Source organism: Sardina pilchardus, chromosome 2, assembly GCF_963854185.1.
Source record: "Sardina pilchardus chromosome 2, fSarPil1.1, whole genome shotgun sequence".
In the NCBI taxonomy this organism is placed as follows: Eukaryota; Metazoa; Chordata; class Actinopteri; order Clupeiformes; family Clupeidae; genus Sardina; species Sardina pilchardus.
Genome location: NC_084995.1, coordinates 33,283,868 through 33,293,048, shown reverse-complemented (window position 1 = coordinate 33,293,048; position 9,181 = coordinate 33,283,868). Strand labels below are relative to the sequence as shown.

Genomic DNA, 9,181 nt, shown 5'->3' with positions numbered 1-9,181 from the left:
TGGGTGTTATGAGGTGGTTGGTTCGATTCATCAACTTGTGCGCATGCAAAACTGTCTGACGATATAGCCAGAGTGCAGTCTATATGAACATAACTGTAACCCTAAGGTGCAATCAAGGCCTGCCTGTCTATGCAAATCATGAACATGTATGTTTACTAAGACATAGCCTACAGCATTCAGATGAACTTGTGTATCTTTTACAACATGTACACATTGGTCCGAACAGCTCTGGATCGAGCATAGTTGACGGTGCAATTCCAGACCGTACTTCCCGACCTGAAATGTTGTGGGAAGGGCTAAGTTTGGCTGGCACCCAGGTGAAATGAATGTAAGAATAAAAACTGAAATGACAAATGAATTAAATTAATGCCTTTATTTTAATTGCATTGCAGTATAAGTAAATTGTAGAGACACTCAAGTAAGGTGCATATATTTATACAGTATATATGAAACATAAAAGCACAACTTCCCACTCTGATTTCATGTATTCATTGTTATCCTTCTTTATAATCTGCCGCTGCTGCTGATGGCGTTTATAGTGCTGGTGGTGCTGCTCCTGCTGCTGCTGCTGCTTCTGTTGTTGGTGCTGCTCCTGCTGCTGCTGCCTCAACAAACAGCTGATCATTGACATGACTCCTTAGGCCACCAAGGCAGCCTGTATTCCTCAGCATATTTGGGCCTTGATAAACCCTGAATTAGTGTTGAGGTAGAAAGGTGTTAAAGTGTAATCAGACACAGTAGTCTGCATCATTTCTTTACATTTCATTTCTTTACATCTAAAGACAAACATACCACTTGACATGTGTCTATTTATGTAGAGGTTAACCAGCTCGGTCATCCGCTCCTCTGTCCAAAAGGCTTCAAGATGGTTTGGACCTAAATAAACGGTAACAGAAAAAATGCCATTACCATTCTGTTTGTGTCAATATAATTTCTATCATCACTCAGGGCCATACTAAAATAACTGTTTTCTGAAAGCTTGTCAGTTATAGATGTGATTTAACATACATTAGAACATATCCCACCTTCCTGCAACCTTTGGACAACATAAATCTATACATCATTCTATTCTGCATACTGGCGAACGAGGTACACATATGATACGATTTGAGGTCCACCTCAAAGGCAGAGCAATTTCACCTAACCAAACCATATATTTTCTTAAAGCTTGTCAGTTATAGATGTGATTTAACATACATTAGAAAATATCCCACCTTCCTGCAACCTTTGCACAACATAAATCTATACATGACTCTATTCTGCATACTGACGAACGAGGTACACATATGATACGATTTGAGGTCCAACTCAAAGGCAGAGCAATTTCACCTAACCAAACCATATATTTTCTGAAAGCTTGTCAGTTATAGATGTGATTTAACATACATTACAACATATCCCACCTTCCTGCAACCTTTGCACAACATAAATCTATACATGACTCTATTCTGCATACTGACGAACGAGGTACACATATGATACGATTTGAGGTCCAACTCAAAGGCAGAGCAATTTCACCTAACCAAACCATATATTTTCTGAAAGCTTGTCAGTTATAGATGTGATTTAACATACATTACAACATATCCCACCTTCCTGCAACCTTTGCACAACATAAATCTATACATGACTCTATTCTGCATACTGACGAACGAGGTGCACATATGATACGATTTGAGGTCCAACTCAAAGGCAGAGCAATTTCACCTAACCAAACCATATATTTTCTGAAAGCTTGTCAGTTATAGATGTGATTTAACATACATTACAACATATCCTACCTTCCTGCAACCTTTGCACAACATAAATCTATACATGACTCTATTCTGCATACTGAGGAACGAGGTACACATATGATACGATTTGAGGTCCAACTCAAAGGCAGAGCAATTTCACCTAACCAAACCATATATTTTCTGAAAGCTTGTCAGTTATAGATGTGATTTAACATACATTACAACATATCCCACCTTCCTGCAACCTTTGGACAACATAAATCTATACATCATTCTATTCTGCATACTGGCGAACGAGGTACACATATGATACGATTTGAGGTCCACCTCAAAGGCAGAGCAATTTCACCTAACCAAACCATATATTTTCTGAAAGCTTGTCAGTTATAGATGTGATTTAACATACATTACAACATACATATCCCACCTTCCTGCAACCTTTGGACAACATAAATCTATACATCATTCTATTCTGCATACTGGCGAACGAGGTACACATATGATACGATTTGAGGTCCACCTCAAAGGCAGAGCAATTTCACCTAACCAAACCATACATTTTCTGAAAGCTTGTCAGTTATAGATGTGATTTAACATACATTACAACATATCCCACCTTCCTGCAACCTTTGCACAACATAAATCTATACATGACTCTATTCTGCATACTGACGAACGAGGTACACATATGATACGATTTGAGGTCCAACTCAAAGGCAGAGCAATTTCACCTAACCAAACCATATATTTTCTGAAAGCTTGTCAGTTATAGATGTGATTTAACATACATTACAACATATCCCACCTTCCTGCAACCTTTGGACAACATAAATCTATACATCATTCTATTCTGCATACTGGCGAACGAGGTACACATATGATACGATTTGAGGTCCAACTCAAAGGCAGAGCAATTTCACCTAACCAAACCATATATTTTCTGAAAGCTTGTCAGTTATAGATGTGATTTAACATACATTACAACATATCCCACCTTCCTGCAACCTTTGCACAACATAAATCTATACATGACTCTATTCTGCATACTGACGAACGAGGTGCACATATGATACGATTTGAGGTCCAACTCAAAGGCAGAGCAATTTCACCTAACCAAACCATATATTTTCTGAAAGCTTGTCAGTTATAGATGTGATTTAACATACATTACAACATATCCTACCTTCCTGCAACCTTTGCACAACATAAATCTATACATGACTCTATTCTGCATACTGAGGAACGAGGTACACATATGATACGATTTGAGGTCCAACTCAAAGGCAGAGCAATTTCACCTAACCAAACCATATATTTTCTGAAAGCTTGTCAGTTATAGATGTGATTTAACATACATTACAACATATCCCACCTTCCTGCAACCTTTGGACAACATAAATCTATACATCATTCTATTCTGCATACTGGCGAACGAGGTACACATATGATACGATTTGAGGTCCACCTCAAAGGCAGAGCAATTTCACCTAACCAAACCATATATTTTCTGAAAGCTTGTCAGTTATAGATGTGATTTAACATACATTACAACATACATATCCCACCTTCCTGCAACCTTTGGACAACATAAATCTATACATCATTCTATTCTGCATACTGGCGAACGAGGTACACATATGATACGATTTGAGGTCCACCTCAAAGGCAGAGCAATTTCACCTAACCAAACCATATATTTTATGAAAGCTTGTCAGTTATAGATGTGATTTAACATACATTAGAACATATCCCACCTTCCTGCAACCTTTGGACAACATAAATCTATACATGGTTCTATTTTGTATATTTGTTGAAAGGCAAAGCAAATTCACAGAAAATGTATGGCTCAGGAAGGACATGCCGTAATTCCTATGAATTGACATCTAGGGGCTATAGGCTTTCAGAAAATATATGGTATAGGTGGTCAATTCAGCTGACCCTTAATAGTATAGGCCAAAATGTATCAACTGTACAGTAGGTTTCCCAATCTACAATATGGGCCTATATTTAGTGTAGCAACAACCATATGTACCATAGCCAAACCACAGTAAAGGTTAGGTAAAAGTGATGCAAAATACCTACCAATTGTCTTCCGTATCCACCTGCTGCAGTAGACCATGATGTGAGGATGCGCTCCATAACACAGCTGTTAATGGAAGCAAGAACTGAGGTGTCGAGGCTAGCATGCTCCTCTTCAGGAAGTAGACAAATGAGTAGCCAAACAAGGACAAACAAGGGTTTGTTGCTAGTTATCTTGTAGTATGACACTGCTCTCCTTTCTGTGAGTGTTCTGTTGGAGTCATACAGGACAGTATCATCAGGATATCAGGAGCAAGAATCTGTGAAAACATGATGAAATGAAAACAAAAAAGACATAAAGATTTGTCTAGAAAACATTGCAGGACCATAATCCTTAAACAACACATCAGGACACCTTCCTTTCCTTTTTCATTTTCATCACTACTGCAATTCATAGACATTGTATAGGTGAGACAAGGGTAAAACTGCTGTGGGTATTTATTCAAATACTGGAGTAGCCTATTGTAGTTCTTATGCAGGAAAATAATACAGTACCGGTAGGCTACTTTGGACATTAAAAGCTGCATTGTACTATTTGGTATGCTGAAGAAATGCACTATTTAAAAATAATAATAATAATAAAAAAACATTATTTAAAAACAAAATCAAAACAACAACAACATTATTACATGTTTACCCCACATGGCTTGCTCTCACTCTATGATGCATTTCCGTTTTTTTGTGTGTGGCTGTCACATGACAGCAACCCACTGATCTATAAAATATACAAACATAAAGTGTTCTTTAAGTGATCAGTGCAGTAACCCATCACCCTCTTATATTCTTCTTCCTTTCCCGAGCGTTCGCCGCCTAATCTGCAGTTTAGATTCGATTGCACATGCCTGTCTGATAACTTTATCATTATCACTCGCTTTATGTATGGCAACATTGAATAAACGACGTGGTATATAATTTTGTATTGTCAATATAGCTCAATAACATACCACATGCAATTAAAATGGCCATAATGGCCATATCAATGCAAGATGTATGCGAAAATGACATATGTTTCTTATTGCAAGCTAGCATTAGCTGTTATTATTAGGGTATAACATTCTAGCTGGCTATCGACAAGATCACAGAGAAAAGCATATAGATGTGCAGCCGTAGCCAACTAGCCTACTTGTCACAATATAATATAAGAGCTGAGATGTTCATACACATTATTACCACGCAAATCTTGTCTGCTGTCACATGCAAGATGCAACCAACTCACCTTGCTGTCGTTTTCTTTTCGGACTTCGTTTCAATCCTTAGCTGCTCGGATATTTTCGTTTTGATTCGGCTGTTAACGTGTGGCAGCTGGGATGCGTTGTTCTCCATGGCCAAACAGCGTACAGTAAGACGCTAAAAGCCTTAAATGTGTAAAATGCATAAAATGCATGGTAAAATGGCACGCAAATAGCGTAAGTGGCGTACAATCTTACGCCAAGCCGTGAGATCACGTGACACCTCGCTGTGCTAACAATGTGCTAACAAATCTGACGGAGAAACACCTTCGCAATCATAAACTAGGATAACTCATGACTCATGCTTTCATTTAAGACGAGAAAACTGTGATATAATTTATCAACGTTTCAAAATTGTGGTCATTCATGACATGGAATACAGTAAATTATCCACTGTCGATACAATTAAATCAATAGTAAATTTCGTTTGAACCCAGCATCCAATATGGCTGAAAGATCATCGGAGAATGGGGGCGTGGTTCACAATGCATTAAATCGTACAGCCTTGTACGATCTATCGTGACACGAATTTTCGTACATGGTTATACTACCTTGACTTTGAGATCACGTTGGAGTTAGGCCCTCAGCAGGGTGACGAGAACCAAGACAAAATGGCAACTGAAACCAGAGACTTTCTAGTTCACTATATGTACACTGTAATCGGGGGTGCTGTTGATTACAAAAGCTTTTGTCTATATGAGACCTTTCCACTGGTTTAGGTATGGCCTTACACCAGCAGTGACAGATCACACAGTCTTTGATTACATCACCCATTTGTTGTAAATGAAGTGAAGTCCAGCTGCTGTTCTTCAGGTCTGTATTAGGCTACACCCACTGAATCCCAAAAACATATGAATCGATAATGAACAGTAAGAGCCTCTGGTCTGCAAGAGTTCAGCAAGAGATGGTCCCCGGACCTGACGAATGAGGCACACATTAACCTTTAACTCCCTGAAGGTCAGTCTGAGCCAGTGATGTGCTTAATTATAACGCGCCTCTCCATTCTCACACCCAGCTTTGTAGCTTGAGCTTTGACAATTCAGCTCATTGAATCATGTCTGTGTGACAGATGCCCTGCTGTATTGAGTGGCCTAGGATTCCCTGACTACAGCTACATTTTAAAAAGTGGTGTAAGCTACAGTAGGTCTCAAGCTTAATGTTCTCAGTATGTGGGTAATATATAGATGTATTTAGTACCATCCCCATATGGTTCTGTTTGTTGATCCCGTGTGTTTGTTCAACACAAAGAATGCTGCAAAATGCTGTAACATTACTTGAATAACATATGTGGTGACACTTTCTCTGAAGGTCACTGCTAAAGTGATTTACGCATAACACAATAAAATGGAATCATAAGTCATTATAATAATTGTTTAAACAATTTACAAACAAGCATGGGAGACTTTATGGCCATGTTAATCATGCATTATGACATGTGCTTTAAGGTATTATAACTGATGGTCATACTAGATAACATTATGAGCCAAAAATTGAGATCATTTTCCAACAAGCACCGTGCCTGTAACTAACCCCTGGTCACCTTGACGATGCATTTGAACAACTTCTGCCTACTAGTGATTTGATAAGATGGAATAATACTTGATAATCGATTATAATGTGACATATAATCATTCTTAATGTGACACCGCACATCTGATTGGCTTTGACTCTCTGGCTCTGCTCTCCCTTTGTTTGTGCTTGCTAATTTGAGTGTTAATATATGTACCCTCCCTGTTTGAGATGATCATATCTGCATATAATTGCTTCAGCACACGAATCCCAGCATGTTTATACAGAGAGAGGTGAGGGGATGTAGCAGCTAACGCGGGTTGATCGGCTGACTTGGTGGGTGTATGGATCTTTTTTAATAGGAGCTGGCAAGGCACTGGGTGATTGCTCAGTCCAATATGCACATGTCCTAATGAGCTGAGACAGATGTGGCGTAAGACACACAGGGAAAGGGCTTCAGGGCGCGGAGGCAGTCGATGCGTCTAAGAAGAAACAGTTAGAGGTCCATTAGCCCCTAGCACTCGGGAAAACGGGTAGTAAAGATTACTCCCGGAGCAAAAAAAAAACAGCTTGAACTTTGAACCCCATTCGGTCTTACTGACTGAAGTAAGAACAACATTGTATACACTCACGCACACACACACACACACACACATGCATTCACCAGCTTCTGGGTGTAAACCAATACGACATGATGACTTACAAAAAAATGACAGCTGAACATAAGAATTAAATAGGCTTGATGTAAGTGCAGTAAGTGAGTTTTGTGAGATTTCAGAAGAGGCCAGAGGCCTTTTTCTTACTACATACATGTACAGTAACTACACAGAAACAGAGCTACATGGTGTACTATATGTTATGTTGCACATGATGTACGCTATCTGAAATCTCAACATGCCCAATATAGTTATGTGAACACACAGCAGAGGTGTGGTAGTAGTGAAGTTTATGCTACACAGAATTATGCATGTATCTTAAAGGTGTTCTAAGTGATGTTACACGGTTTCTAAGTTAAAAAAAAAAAACTGTCGCATACAAACATCTCACCATTACCACTCTGCCTGTCCCATGAACACTCTGTTAAAAAAAATGTGGTCTCTGTGGACAGCCCAGGCTCCAAACATGGCAACAAAAACAGCCTGTATGTGACATTACCCAACAACCTACAAAGCTGTGCTTCCAATTTCTAAAACGTATGAAAGCACAGATCACATATGAGTGTACTATTGGTTGACAGTTCACAGGTTATGGAACCGAAGGTGCATTTTTTATCTGTAGCCTACTCATTTCCACGTTTTAATATTCCCAACTCTGTCAGTTCTCATTATATGAGGGCACCAACATCTACTCTAATCCACCTTTATTTAGTGTTCTTGCGGAGGGAACCCATTATCCATGCAGATGTTATTTTCTCTTGTGGATCAGAGATGATGCATTTATGTCAATACTCTCTCAGAGAATTACTCCTCTCACGACATTCCTTGCAGCGATTGGTCAGAAATGCACAATATGTGTATAAACTTCATCTCCCTACCAAGCAGGTATAATACCCACAATGAAAGATTCTACAGCCAAAGATAAAATCTTTGCTCCACATTCTGTGTCCAGAAAACACCAGAGTAGGCTACAGGAGTTCAGAAGAGCACTATCACTGCAGTGAGCAACACAGAAGGGAATGATAACACCAGATCAATACCCTCCTTTCCAAAACTGACTTAAAATGACTTTGGTTAAAACTCTTTCATGTTTATGTATCGACCCAAGCCTAATGTGCAATGGTGCCCTAGGCTTCGGAAGCTCAAGGCTACTGAATGTAAAAGTTGTCATTTAAAATAGTTGTAGGCCTAATTTAACAGCACTCACTGTTGCCAAGCAACACACAAACTGCATGAACACTGTGCAGAGTGATCCAAGACGGAGCATAGTGCTGCAGTCAGCCTTACAGCATATAATGTATGGACTACTGTGAGTTACTATTATTGCCCAAAACTACACTTAAGTGTTACATAACACTACTTAGGCTGTAACTCTGTAGTGTTCTGCCTCTTCAGTAAACATGCCAATACCCATAATACAGTACCTTTTGGTTTTTCCACCCATAATAAATGTTTTTGTTAAATAACAAGTACCGGTAACCAAGCCAGCCAACCTGCAGCTAAATAAGAACATGAAACGATGACTTGTGATGTGGATGAAGTGCTTTGAAATGGCCCTACTTGGCATACTTTATCTACAGAGGGTTTGTTTAGTCACAGAACATAGACTAGAACAACACAAGTGACTAGCCTATTCCCACAACTAAATGGATTGATTAGACTCTCCTCTTAATAACACTGAGGTTGGCATGAAGGTCACTATTGCCTGCCATCCAACTCATTTCACAGGATGAGTCAGTCATATTTCACAAGAGGCCCAGGCTGAGCAGTCTTTTTGTGCTAGCACTTGAGCATTTTCTCAGTTGTTATGATTTTATCCCCTCACACAAGTCAGCACATGAAATGTGATTTCAGAGAAAAAGAGTGTCTGTGAAGACAAAATAATTATGGAAAGCTGAGAAGATAATACTGAGCAAAAAATTAATCACCCAGCGATTAATTTTAGAAAGCCGCGTGACATTCACAAGAAAAG

General features: G+C 39.1%; 1 long non-coding RNA gene across 1 annotated transcript; it reads right to left on the bottom strand.

Annotated features, from left to right (window-relative positions):
* Positions 1-301: 301 nt before the first annotated feature.
* Positions 302-5,534, bottom strand: LOC134102248 (uncharacterized). The gene is made up of 4 exons (XR_009941497.1): positions 5,032-5,534; positions 3,819-4,075; positions 793-876; positions 302-690 (listed from the first exon to the last, which is right to left on the bottom strand). It is a non-coding gene; the product is annotated as an uncharacterized LOC134102248 (long non-coding RNA).
* Between the last annotated feature and the right edge of the window lie 3,647 nt (positions 5,535-9,181).